Consider the following 14,806-nt stretch of genomic DNA (forward strand, 5'->3'; position numbering starts at 1 on the left):
CATATCATCTCCCATAATCATAACTCATTCTGTCACCATAATTAGTTAACTGTGTTTAATCACATGTAAAATTGATCCCGGGATAAGTAATGTTTCTGGAAATCTCCTCCCAACTGTGACTGTGCTGTCCGCTCATCTGTAACACTACCGCGCTAATAACAGCGCTCACGTTGGGGCCGTCTGGTTTAGCGACATCCTCATGTTTTGCTAAAACCAGAAGTCCAGGGAAATTCTTGATCAATAATTCCTTCTGCCTGCTGCCATGAAGTTCCAAGGAAAAAACAGTGAAAGCTGGCAAGTCTTGGAAACATTCAGGCGTGTCGTTTCTGCAGGACAGATTCTCCCGAGATGGACCCATCCTTCAGGCTCTCTGTGTTTTTATTTTTGCCTCCCTTCTTGCTGCATGTTTTTTTTTTAATTTGGTGTGTTTCGTTGTGAAATATGACTCTAATTAATTAGTCCTGGAAGATCTGTATGAGTTTATGAAAACAGGATGTCCCCCTGAAGCATGGCAGGTTTTTGACTCTTTGCTTCACTGAATTTCACAGCTATCCAAGTTTGTAGTTTAGCTAGAAGTAGGTGAAATTTTTAGCAAGTAATTTGTGCTTCAGTGATAATTTCATGGTCAAATTCTGTCTGAAGCAATTTTTAGCAATTAATCAGATGAGAAAGAAATTAAACTATCCCACCAATAATTAATTCATAGTTATTCATCTTTTTCCATGAGACAAACTTTTTTTTGTTATATCTTGGTTAATTGTAACTTGTGTGAATTAGCAAAGCGCCTCATATTTGCTCGCTATGTTTATTTCCATCTGCATGATTCTCTGCTGAGTCATCTGTTTTCATAATACATTTTATTTAAACTGCATTATGTCAGTATTGCTTTGACATTCAGCTACATCTCAGAAAAAAATGGAGTTGAGTGAGTTTTAATTATTTTTATTTATTGGGTATAAATTTGTTCAACCTGGAGCATGAAGCCGGATGAATTCTTCTAGAGCTTTCTTTCCGTTGATTCCTTTTTACTTTGGTAACATGCTAGGCTTCCTTAGATATCTTACATTTTAAGCTGGAGAGACGCAAACAGAGAAAAGCAGCAATGAGACAGTTTTATTTGACTTGAAAGTAGGTTTGTTTGGCACAAGACGTATATGCTGCGAATCGCCACCAGTTTGAATACACATCTTAGGGCGAGGCACCTGAATTTGACTACATTTCATTATCATTTTGACAGAACTGGTGTGTTACCAGGAGGGAATGTATCTGAATAATTTGGGCATTTTGTAAAAGTGGATATGAATTGGACTTGTTTTGCTCTGAAGTGCTGAAGCGCTGCGTTAAGAATAAATTCAATTGAATTTAGAGTTGGAATAATGTGTGGCTAAAGGTTTCAATTTAATTTGAATTTTGGACATAATATAATCTTCTTGGAGTTTTCTAAACAAGCTGAAGCTACAGTAATCAGTTCAGAAGGATATGACGACATGGATGAGTTTCCGCTCCAGAGTCACACAATTGTGTAGATCCGTGTAAAATGTGGGTCAAAATTTAATTTGAGGCCATGATAATAAATAATTATAATAGCACATACCATTCACCATCATTTAAAATTTTGTAAGTGCAAATTGTGTTGACCTGTGGGAGGCCTCAAGGCTGTGTACTTAAATTACAGTACATAGTCATGTAAAAATAAAATGGTTAAAAAAAAATTAAAAATCTCAACATTTCAAATCTAATTTCCTCTCCTCTTCTCCTTAAGCCAAGATCTGGTGTAGATAAAAGAAAACTAGATGCTGACCCTTTCTGCCAGAGGAAATGTCCTAACTTTTGCCCTAGCAGTCTTTCAAGGCAAATTAAGTCTTATTTTTATTTGCTCTCGATTCAAGTTACTCAACTAAACAACAGCAATGATCATTTCACAGTTAAAGGTGCTCACAAAGGCTCTTGGAGCTTGAACTAAAAAAAAAAAAAAGCAGAAGTTTAGCTCATATAGTAAAATCATCAGAAGAGTCAAGCATACAATGTTTTGGTGTCTGTTTACACCATGCAGAGCAGACACACACACACACCAAAAGAAAGACTTATGTTATTTTTCTTCTGACTTCACGCTGGTATTTCCTCATCAGTAGGAAGTCGGCAGCAGCCACCAACCTGGATGATTATTTATTTACTGCATACATTATGGATAAAGACCAGAGTCAATATGGAGCATAAATATTCTCCTGGATTGTGGGAGTAATCCGAAACGTGAGCTAAACATTCTTCTTTAACAACTGTGGCTTTTCCACTTATCTTCTTTTACAGGTTCAGCAGGGAAGAGAAAATAAATTATTTGTCAAAAAAAAGGAGACTTTATTGTAAATTTTCCTCAAAGTTCTGTGAAATATGTAGCCATGGGACTTCCACCGACTCCCAGGGGTACGGAGGTCTGTTTGTGCCAAGTAAAATTACATGCATGGATGTGGGGTGTGTTTACAGATGAAGTTTGATTTATGGATGAAAGCAGAAGCTGGGAAGTGAATCCTATCCTGACGATCTGCTGTCCCTCCAGAGCGATCGGCCTGTTAGATCCGGTCCTGTCGTGGGCAAACAAACTCTTTTTGAACCAGTGAGTTGGGCTGGACAGACACCTCCACCTGTCACCACCATCCGTTGTCATCCCACCCCCTGATGGAGGCTGAGAAGATGAATGGGTCGAGCTGCCAGGTGAGCCCCTGTGCAGGTTCAGATCCATTCATTCACACCAGCAGATTCTTTGTTCAAAGTTCATTTAAATGCTAATTTGGCCTTAGGAAACTGAACCCTGCTGGCTTCTTAACTGAGGAGCTTTGGTCTCAGTCATATCCATCAGTCACTGTTTGAAGCTCGGTGCAAAAATATTCCCTCTGATTACATGAATTTTATCCTGATTACACTACCTGTAGAGGAAGACCTTCTATCTTCCTGCAGACTTAAACAACATTCACAAAGAGGCGTTCGGTGGAAGGCTGGATGTTTCTAAAACCTATGAGCTGTTTGTGCTAAATATGCTGCGATCAGTGATTAGAGCTGATCAGCAATCAGTGAGAATCTGCCTCATTTAACAGTGAAGACGACTTAAAGACGTGACGGAAACTTTCTACTTGATTTACAAATCTTAAAACTTCCAACCTCTGATCTGACTGAATCCACAATTTGAACTAATAGAAAATTATATTTAGCTGAAATTGGATTAAATGTACACACCGAACAGATTTTCCTCTCCTCCTACACTCTTATCCCTGGTTCACAAAACAAGATTTTTACATTTTCAAAACCCAAGAGGCTGTAAACATGCCAATAAAAATATAATAGAAATAACAGGTTTGGTTTTAATGTATAGTGACAAGGCAAATACAGCACATAATTTGGTGCTCAACTCTTAGTAAAATGGAAACATTGAGATTTTTGTGAACATCTCCCTCAAAAAGATATGTTTCTTTTGTTGTATGGGATAAATGTCACATTAAACCTGGAAATAGTTCTAATTTATGTCACAAAACCCGGCATTTTAACAGGCGTGTGTAGACATTGGCGCTATCAGATTGCTGTGGGAGGAAGCTTCAGAGGATGTTTGCCTTTCGTTATCCTCCTTCTGAGGAAACCTTTCCAATTCTTGAATTCCTTCTGGATCCATTCCCTCTGCCTCTTTATCCTCAAAGTTTTCTGGTGAACTTATCAAGACATTTCCTCCGTCAATCTCCTCCCACTCCTCTGGCTGTCCCTCCGATCCTCCACATCCCATCACCAGGTTCACTCACCTGTCCGTCCTCCAACGCTGCACCGTCCGTCTCATCACGCTCTGGAAGAAAACAGAGTGGAATCATAAACACAAATCACCATCTACTGATCCCAGATTCCCTGAAATCTCCATCAACTCAACTGGCAGCAAGGATTTTGCCCTTTTCTCAGTCTCAGTTCAACTCTCCATACTCTTCATGGGAATCGGCCACGCTGGAATAAAGTCAGAGATTCCATCAGCGAGTCTTCGTTTAGATTGAAGGAACTGCCTCAATTATTTATTCTCCAGCTGAATCAGAACAGAAAATGCATCCAAAGCTGTGGCCATGAAGATTATATCAGACGGGGTTTGTGCAACTTCCTGAAAAGCTCATTTTGTGCCAAAAAACTTGGCAAAATCAAAAAATAAATTGACTATTAAACAGTGTAGTTCTGCCATTGGTTGTGATCAGTGTTACTTTAAATTCACTATTCTTGTGACTGAGCATCTGTGGAGGAACTTCTGAAGTTCCCTCAGCTTCCTCTTTCACCAGTATCATAAACCAGAGCATTAAGCTGCAGTCTTATTATCCCCCCCCCCCCCATTCTACCCAACATTAAAATATTTAAGAACACCTTCAGCAGTAGTTTTCCTGTCCTTGACCAGAACATGCGCGCCCAGCCCCTCCGGCTGTGCTGGATTATTAATGGAACAGCAAAAAGAATTCCAAGGACTTGCTGAGGAAAATCTCCAGCAGCTCCGCGCAGCTTCAGTCAAACACTTTGAGCTGAGGTGTCTGAGCTGCAGAGCCGCTCGGAAAGAGGAATGATTTATTTTTGGATGTCCTGTGAAATGAACACCTCCTTCAGTGAAATAACAGACTCAGAACCCCACCTCGGGGCTAGAATGATCTCACCGCACTTTAACAGCACACAGATGGGACATCTTTATTATTCTACTCCTCTGCAAATCCACAGTTTTCCCAAGTCTGGCTAAAAACAACAACCACCTATCGTGGAAACTTTAATGGGGAAACTGATGGTTTTCATTTTTTTTTCTGTCTTATATGAGGTCATAGTGCTGGATGCTCATGATAAATTGGACAGGAGCTGGAAATAACATGATGTACAAGTGAAATTATCCTCTGCACGATGAAAGCTCCGGCTTTCGGCTGATCTGAATACAAATCCATGGAGCTGTTGAGCACATCAGAGCAGTCACGCAGAAAAAGATGTTTGACTAAATAACAAAAACACAGTCGTGTCTCAAAGAACACTGCAGAGATATGCAGGCTGCAAGGAGAGCACTGTATAACAGGGCATTAATGGAAAGCTGAGTGGAAGGAAGAAGTGTGGCAGAAAGAGGTGCATGACCAACAGGGATATTCAGAACCTTGAGCGGAAAACAAAGCAAAACCCCTTTAAGAGTTTGGTAAAAATTGAGGAGTTGACTGTGAGCAGAGTCATTTCTTATTGAACCACCACACTGAGAATGTGATCCAAAAGTCTTACATTTATTGTGCTAAGTTATTTCAGAACCAGCATCAGTATAACATCTTATCTGAGCTAAAGTGAACACAGACTTGATGGAAGATGGAAGTAAAGGAAAACAGCTATTCTGCATTTTATTTTGTCTTAGTGGCTCAGAGGAAAATGGGGAGGGACAGAAAACAAGATGGTCCTGCTTCAGGGTGAAACATCCAGTGAGTAAAGAGTTTGTGAGCCGTGTCATCTGCTGCTGGTCCAACGTGTTTCATCAAGTCCGAGATCAAAGCAGACATATTGGACATTTTTAATTACTTTCCACTTTCAGACAAAATAATCCACTGTGTTTTAGACATCTTCATCACAGAGTCTATGTTTTGCTTTGTTTTTCATCCTGCAGAAATCTAAATATGAACTTCCATGTTGCTCCCTGTCGATGTTTGACTCCAAGTCAGGAACTCCTTTTCTTGATTTACCAGAAAACAACCAGGGTACGTCAATGTTGAAACCATGTAATGTGTAGCTACTCTGATGGCTCCTAAACAAACCTACCGCCACCTACTCTGTGTCCACAGTCTCTCCTCTCATGCTTTGGGCCAGTTACTTGTCCTGAATGTGGAGATCCTCTGAAGAGAGTTCTGCCCCCAAGGCAGCACTCAAAAATGCAAGGGGAGCACACCACTGGAAAACCAAGCTCAAATGGTTTCTGTTTTTTTGTTGTTTTTTTCCCCCTATATAAATAATGTGAGATGTATTCTGGCTGAAGGAGTACTTCTTCCTCTCAGGTTAAAATCTGAGACGAACAGAACAGCAGGGATTCTTTTTCTACATCTCTGACCTGCTTTTTGTCTCCAAGTTTATGGCTTTAGAGGCTTAGGGTTTTTGTTGCAGGCAGATCTTATGGTTTGTTAAAAGGTTTTTACTGTCTTTGAAGCCCATCGGCGACTTGAGCAGCGGAGAACATGATGGGAAAAACATCAGACTTGTTTTTTAGGCGGAAAACATATGAAAGATTCACTGATTAGAATGAAGAAATTAAACACGCCCGCCCTCTACACCCACCTTAAAATCCATCCACATGTTACGCTCACAACCAAATTTTAAATAATGGCATCAAATTTACAGTCTTAATGCAGTTTGTGACTAAACAGGGGAAACGATTATAAAATTTAACGGTTAATTAATAATTAACGGTTAATTATTACATCGTTAACTTGATTAGAGAGATTTATTCAGCTTATTTTGCATCAAGAGTTACCGAATAAAGAATGATTTAAAACCGGATTTGGTAGCAGTAGCCAGGGTTTCCCACATGCCGAGTCATTCCACTAATACATCTGTAACTGCAGGCAAGTTTCAAACTGACTTCAGAGGTTTGTTCAGCATCTCGCTGGATTACAACCCTAAGCCTTCTGCAGAGGGCAGCCAAGATAACTGAACACTTAAACTAAAAGAACAATTAGACATTACTGAAAGAAAAAGTTACTGACTAAAAGTCACCTGGAGCAAAAGGGAGGAACCAGGAAAGGACACAGCTGGACTAGATGTCCCATTGCTGTGTGCACCACACAGCTGTGTGATGCACTGCAGCTTCTCTTCAGGCTGGAGAGGAGCTGGAGGAAGCTTAGTTCAGACTAAAAATTGTTTGCTGTACTAATCAGTTAATCTCTACCGCTGCTCAACACACGCACTCAGCTTCCACATCACTGAGTCACTGAGTTGTTCAGAGCAAATTGTTTCTGACTGATGCACTTTGCAATTACAGCTGTGCAGGACATAAATGACAGGACAGGCTGCAAAACATGTAGAGTTCATCAGCAGGTGAGTTCATGGTTTCTATGGGGAAATGATGCTGGTGGCTTAACCAAACTGCACTGTTTATTTATCTATTTATTACTGTTCTGTTCGACATGTTTCTTATTAGAGTTTCAAATATGTTAGTCTTTTAAAGTGTGTTTCAGTTTGGCACCAACAGTTTTCAGTTTTCATTAAAACCTGAAAGCATTTTATGTGCACACTACCTTTCTTTTTTGTACTTTTTTGCTTTTAAAGCTTCTCATATGTCAATTTATTTCACTTTTCCCTTTGCTCTATGAAGTGCGTAGTTGCACAAAACAGGCTGAGACACCTGTAATGTGGCCTTTTGAGAGTTGCTGCAGCTGTCAGCAACACTGTGGCCTTTCACCGACTCTTCTCAGTGACTGTAGGTTGGAAACCCTGGCATCGCAGACAGGCTGAGGAAGAAGTGAAGTTGTGTGACTGAACTCATTTCTCCTGCATGTCCCCGGATGAGTTCAGCAGACGACTGGAGGTTTGCGTTTGAAAAGACGTTGGCAGGAACTGAAGCAGAAACAGAGGAAGCGGCAACGTCTGCCAGAAACTGGGATGCATGAAATCTTTAATTAAAGCTCAAGTCTCAATCAGCACTGCCAGTGCCAGCTAAATAATTCTTCCTTTATTAGGACACCCAAACTTGGGTCTGTCTCTGGCAGAGGTGCCAAAAAATGCTCTTTTACTGCTCATGTGTGAAATGAACAAAATGATGCAATGTCTCGTAAACACTTGCATAAATTCTGAGAAGATATCACAGCACAGCAACAGCAGCTCTGCTGTATTTCATGCAGGATCTTTGTGCTTCTTGCTGCAAGAAAACTGCAAGGATCTATTCTTTCTGTATGTCTGATATGAGGAAGATGCTCAGAGATAATTGCAGGGACAGTTTCCTCCTCGTCAGCCTCATGGGAGGCAATTTCAGAATATTCCATCTGAAACTGGCAACTGGCAAGTAGCAATCATAAATTGCAGTTACTTATTCTTGAGCATCAAAAAATAATAATAATAAATATAAGAACAGTTGTAGTTTGCCATGAGATTTGTATGAACAGTGTTTGTAAAATTCACACAGAACATCTCCATCGACGGGAACAGGAATGTGGAGACAGAGAGTGATGGAAAAAAAAAAAAAACAAAAACACAAATATCCTGGTTTTATCAACATAGCTTAGCAATACCTTACAGCAGAAACATCATTCACCATTTAAATCTGAATATGTATTCTGATATGTTTTAAATGATCATACTTCAAGTTTTTTATGCTTTTATTTTCTTTTATTTTACCACAGAATGTTTGACTTAGACTCACATGATGCCAAAACTCAATAAAAAATACATACAAATTTGGATTGAAATTAGTGTCATCATCAGACTTTCATTTTATCCTGACCTTTGGTTTAACTCCAACATTATGGAACAGGTTTCCATTAAATACCAGACATGCTTCTCTTGCCATCTGCCTTCACTGGCTTTTCACATAGTTTGGGTCTTTCATTTCCATTTGTTGGAAATGAATATTCATTTTATTGGTCATACTTTTTGTTATATTTTATTACTATCTATGCTTTGATTTGTTTTCATGGTGAACAGCACTGGTCAAACAAATTGTTCAATTAAAGGTGTTTTATAAATAAATGTGAATTTATGCCCACATGTATAGTTTTTACATCAAAATTCTTTTCTTTTTTTTCTATTTTCACCCAATGTGTTCCGTTGGTAAAGGAACCAGTTATCCATAAAATCATCCCACGGAGCAGAGTACAAACACTCACTGAAAATATTTCAGCTTTTCTCTCCAAGCTGGAACTGATGGGTTTCCTACATAAAACTATTTGAACACAAAACTCCTAAAGATCCTATATAATGTCAACAACTGTATTGCCCTGATTAGAAGTTATATATAAAAATTAAGTGAAATGCTCTTTAGGAATTAGAGGTAAAAACATACAATAGGAGATTCTGGAAAACTACTCTGGAACAGCCAATCAGTGCCAAGGAAAATAAATGGTGCTCCTTGATTGGTGGATTTGCAAATGCCAGCCAATAGTATGTCAAGTAGTGCTGCACCTAGGCATTTCAGCTGTCCAAGCTGCATTTTTTCTTTAAAATATTTTAGATACGTGCCACAAAAACATCTACGGAAATAATCCACAAATAGGAGAATCCATGAATAGTAAACCACTATTCACAGTTTAGTATTCAAGGGTACAGTGGAGCCTTGTACTGTGTTTCAAAGTCTTAGAAGCCTCAAGGATGAAAACCTAAATGATTTTCAGCCAGGCGCACTTCTTCTGAAGGTTCTCAGTTTTAGTCAGTACATCAGGCCTGTAGGAGATAATAAGGACCATACTCCTGTTCAGACGCCCAAGCTCCATTTTATAGGAGATCCAAGAGATGATCCGAAACATGCTTCCTGCATAGTAGAGCAGATTTGGTCAAACTAAAGAAACCGTGTGTTTGAGTGATGACAGCTCGTCACTCAGTGCTGCTTTCAGAGCTGCTCTGACTTAGGCTGAACCATCCACCGCTTTAATGGATATTGTTTTCATTCTGTATTTGCTTAGGAGGCCTTCCACTGACTTTGCCGGTTAATATGTGGAAGTGTGTGTTGGCCGGGAGGCTGCAGCTGAGCCCTGCCAAAATACACTCTCTCACTACTCAGGATCATTCAATTGGCCTCCATAAATCTGAGCAGAGAGCAGCCAATATCCTGATATTCTACACTCTGCATCTGTGGGACTGTATTTCTGTGGATTCTTATTTGTTCAATTCATCTTGTAGGTCCTGAGTGTGTGAGTATTCTGCGAGAGCTGCCTCGGTTGTTCTTTATTGTTCCCATTTAATATTCTGTGGTCATCTTCTGCCAGTAACAGGCAGTAAAAAGACTTAATGACATGTTCTGACTCCTAATCAAACCTTAAACTGAAACAAGGAGGATGCTTAAACACACAGAATTACCTGAACAAGCTAACATCTGTAGCATTTCAGCAGATAAAAGAAGAGAACATTAACATGGACATAATTTTAGGTGCTGCAGCAGATTTTTCAGATGTTAGTTTGATGTTGTTCTTTTCTGATCACCTACTTTATAATCAGCTCATCGTCAAAGCAGTTTTTACTGATCACAAGTACAGAAATGCTGTTTTTTATGTGCAAATAATGGCCCAACCAACAGCAAACTTCCTGCAGTCTGTTTCAAAATCTGTCCTCTAAATACATGCAGATGCTGCTTCGTTGTCATTTTTAAGACGCCATCAACAATAAAAATAGACTGCAGTTTTTGCCTTCAGAAACAGGTTTGTTCCTGTTGTGTATCAGGAGTGTCTCCTATCATTTCAGCCTGAGGTTGTTCATTTTGCCTCAGAAGTTGTGGAGCTGTTACAGACCGAATCCGACGATGTTTTTCCAGGTGAAAGTTTAAAAAAACAGCCGAGGGCTTAAGGGATTAATACAGCCAGGAATGTATAATTTTAAACCTTGATACTCTAGCTCAAATATAGCACAACCCCCCTGAGTCATTTGAAAGTAATGCACTTCACATTAGTGGTGCTGGAAAAGTTAGAGACTATTAATGTAAGCTGAAGAAAAAGGTGATTTTTAAAATTCAGTCTGAGCATCAAAAGACATTGTAAAAACTTACAATGTAGTGGGCAACAGGCAGAGTGAGCAGGTAAAATATTAAAAAATACAATCACTGGTGAAAGAAATATGAAAAAAAGTATGATCTTGTTCTATTGTAGAGTTTAAAAATTAAGATTCACTAAAACAAATGTTTTCATCTTGAGATGTTTGGTCATAATCTTAGGACCTGGTCTAGAGAAAAAAACATAAACATAATGCCTCATATCAACTATTAAGCATGGTGGTGGAGGATTCATCATCTGAACTTCTACCATGATGATTTATGAATGGGAGGACATCTGTTGGACATCTGAAAAAGGAAAATAATCTCAAATCCTGCAGCAAATAACAGAATAGTTGAAACAAAAAGAATCAAGGTGTTGAAATGGTGTAGTCAAAGATCAGACCCTAACCCCATTGAAACCTGAATTTATTGGCAATTTATCAATAAATATTTTTATATATCAAGTACATGCTAAAATAATTAATTAAATTTAGCAGAAAGGTGTTCATATATAATGATTTTCAGAGTTAAATGTGCATTAAACAGGAGGATGTATCTATAGACTTGGGTAACTTATTCCTGCACAAACATTTGCAAATATTATTCCAACCTTTGAAAACTGCCTATTTAAATACAAACCACGACTTTTACTTGAATGTATTCAAGGAATGTACATTATTGGATCGAAGTTACGAATAAAATGAGCAGGTGAAAACATATTTTAAAGAGTGATGAACAGTTCAGCCTTTTCTACTTAAAAGTCTAAAAAAAATGCAAAACAAAGATTTCAAAAAAGAAATTGCAAACTTTTTGTTAAAACATTCAAAACTTTTAGAAACAGGCATCTTGAGATTATGTTACCAACTTCATTAGACATTCAGTATTTATGATGAGACAAACAGCTGCGTCTCTCTGCTGCAGCCAGGCCTTTGATGGGAAACACCTTTCTGTTATTTTCACCTCTGACCTCCTTCCTCCATCTGACCTTCTTCTCACAGACAGCACTACTTTCTCTTCCACCTCCTCACAATACGGCACAAGGCTTGTTTCACATACTGGCATCCTATGGGAATATAAGAACAACATACGAGATAACAATGTAAGAGCTGAGCTGCATTTTCATCCAAATTGCTTCTTGTCGCTCAGGACTGCTGCATCTCCCTCAAGCAAACAAGGAAGAAGTGTTTCCTAAAGAAACAACAGACCCAAGAGTCCAAACCCACAGCCAGTCACTGTGGAAAAACCTGTGTATTTCCTCTCAGCACAGATTCGTCTATAGCTAGTATGTACTAAAGCATAGTCCAGGACTGTTTAGAGCAAAGTTGAAGGAAACAAGTTTCTTCAAAGTCGGTAAAAACTGTGAGATATAAAGGTAGAAGAAATTCCCAAGACTTCATTCAATATTAAGTATGACTTGGGAAGGTGACCAGTTCAATCAGCAGTTCATTGTTTGACATAAAATGTGTTTTTAATAAGAAAATTACAACTTTTGAGAAGATACTGGAGCAATAACCTTCAGTATTTAGAGCTACAACTTGCTAGATAAATTATTGGAACAATTTCTTTGGTATAATATTTAGTTAAATGAACATCAGGACACACAGATTGATTCTTGTTTAGTTCAAAGTTGAGAAAAGAACAGGATTTTGTGAAAGATCAAGTGCTGTTTGTGTGTGTGTGACTTTTGATGTGATCTCTCTCTGAACAGTGCATGTATACTGGAACCAGTGATGCGTATTTTATGTTTTCAGGCCTCATGAGTGAGTACTTTACTTTTCTTTCATGTCACTTTTTAAAATTTTATTAAAAGGATTGACTAACCACTTGGGAATAAAGTTTCAAGAACTCCTAAGTGATCCGATATTTGTTAGCTAAATTAATAAGACAGTAAAAAATGTCATCACTTCACTTTCTGTTCTCAGGCATCTAGCATCTTGAGGTGAGTGAAGCAATGACAAAGCAGTGTAAGAGAATAAATAATGTTATTATCAAGTCATTAGGCAATATTTGAGTTGCAGTTGCATTGATTCTGTTGTTTCTGTGTAAAGTTACAAAGACCCACTGTAAGTGTAAACTGAAAAAAAAAACAGCCAACTTAACATTTTTCCACTGTAGTGGTTAAAAGAATTGCAATATTAAGTCAGACAAAGCATTCCAGTACAGATTAAAGCAATGTAGCAAAATACTTAATGTGTCAATAGCTTTTTGTTAACCTTCCTGACACAATTTGTCTTATCAACTGTCCACTAATACAGAATCTCCATCTGAAGCCAAAACACCAGTAAAGCGTTATCCAGAAGATTCTGCTGTCAGCATATCTAAAAATATAATGCGTGTATTTTAGTAATTAAAAATCAACACGTTGTATAAATTTCTGTCACCCCATTTCATCAAGAGAGATTTTTTGATTTTTTGATTCACTAATAGCTGTCCAGGTCTATTTTTATAGTGTTACAATATTATTACTTATTTAATCAAAACACTGAAATGTGTGTTTTGGTTGGAATGGATGCCAAGCCAGCTCGCCTCGAATGGCAGAACGCCGTCCAAGAAGGACCAATCAAAAGGTAATCCATTTGGCTTTATGTTCTTAAGGAATTTGGTGCTGGATGCAAGCAGGCATAGGACCTATAAATCTGAGAAACTATTGAGTATAGATGTATGCTGTGTGAGCATACACATGGGTGTTTAAATTCTGTTTAAATATGGAGAAAATCCTTCCAGAAAGTAAGTTGAGCTTTGGCTGTGCTTAAATATTTCTGTTTACCGGCCAGGCATGATGAATGGAGCCTTTTGAGCTATGAAATTCAAGTAAAGAGTTAGGTGGAAGAGTTGGTTAGCAACCTAATAGAGTGCAGCTAAATGGAAACATCTATCCACTCTTGAATCTTCTTAAATACAATATGAATAAAGTGATGTTATAGCTTTAAAAATATATGAAGCCACCAGATTTAACAGGTTAAATCTTTAACATGACATCCTAAATGTGTGACATCTGATATATTGAAACAGAATAACATTTCATTAAAAGATAATAAAAAAAAGAATACCAGAAGTGCCAAAACATGCTAGAAACAAAATCTAAAGACATGTGAGGATGTGGATGCTACACGCAGGAGGGAAGAAGTTTTTGAAACAAAAAGTTTAAATAAACTAAATCTGAAAGTTCTGCTGAAATCGGAGCTCGTATGAAACAAACAAGGCCAAATAAACAACACAGCGAGTATCTGTGGGAGGTGAAGCATATATCTACCAGGGAGGCTGATTAGGCAAGTGGCTGCAGGTGAGGTAAAGAGAATCAGAGCAGGTGGTGGCATTGTTATCAAGGAGGTGATCAGGGAAGCTGGAGAAAAACGCAGAACGGAAGGCAGAAGAGACAAAAACAGAAACTTAAAGAAAATAAGTTCCGACAAAAACACAACTCTGAAGAACAAAATATTCAAGCAATTCTCAGCAGCGGCTGCTTTTGTGTGAAATATTTCTCCCCAGTTCAAACTACAGCTTACATTCAAGCTAAAGTGTTTCGATGTAAAGTCCTTCTACATTCATGTCTACTAATTCTTTATTCAGATATTTTTCTTTTTCGGAGGATGCCTCCACATGCTCAGGATGTTCAGCAGCTGAATTTCCTCGTTGTTCTTTGCGGGGCTCTGAACTTCCCACCTGTTGTAATTTTGTTTTTCTCTCATTCAACATCTGTGGTGCGTTAGTATGTGGAAAATGTTTTCAGTTTTTTGCTCCCCTGGAGGAGAATCGGGTCCAGCACCATGAGGCGGTTTTTAAGCATTACTGCTCCAACCTTTCATTATATCAATCAGCAACTAAATGACAAATGAGTGATCAATGAGCTACATTAACTGTTTGGAGATCGTTTTGTTTAATAGACTGTTTTTCATATTATAAACTTGAACTTGAGTCCAGCTCTCTGTAGAGATTTAAACGTTGCTCAATAAGGAAGTAAAAGAGAGATGTACAAAGAGAAAAATTGAGGAAACATTTTAGCTTCTTTTTGCAGAAATGTTGCAACAGCTGTGTGTGTGTGTGCATGCGTTTAGGTGTGTGTGTGTGTGTGTGTGTGTGTGCGTGTGTGTGTGTGTGTGTGTGTGTGTGTGTGTGTGTGTG

General features: G+C 38.4%; 1 long non-coding RNA gene across 1 annotated transcript in view; it reads right to left on the bottom strand.

Annotated features, from left to right (window-relative positions):
* Positions 1-11,099: 11,099 nt before the first annotated feature.
* Positions 11,100-14,806, bottom strand: part of LOC103458967 (uncharacterized) — a 37,033-nt gene continuing 33,326 nt past the window's right edge. The window contains exon 4 of the long non-coding RNA XR_532651.1: positions 11,100-11,747. This is a non-coding gene — a long non-coding RNA (uncharacterized LOC103458967). The remainder of the gene's footprint in view (positions 11,748-14,806) is intronic.

Source organism: Poecilia reticulata, linkage group LG22, assembly GCF_000633615.1.
Source record: "Poecilia reticulata strain Guanapo linkage group LG22, Guppy_female_1.0+MT, whole genome shotgun sequence".
NCBI classification, from domain to species: Eukaryota; Metazoa; Chordata; class Actinopteri; order Cyprinodontiformes; family Poeciliidae; genus Poecilia; species Poecilia reticulata.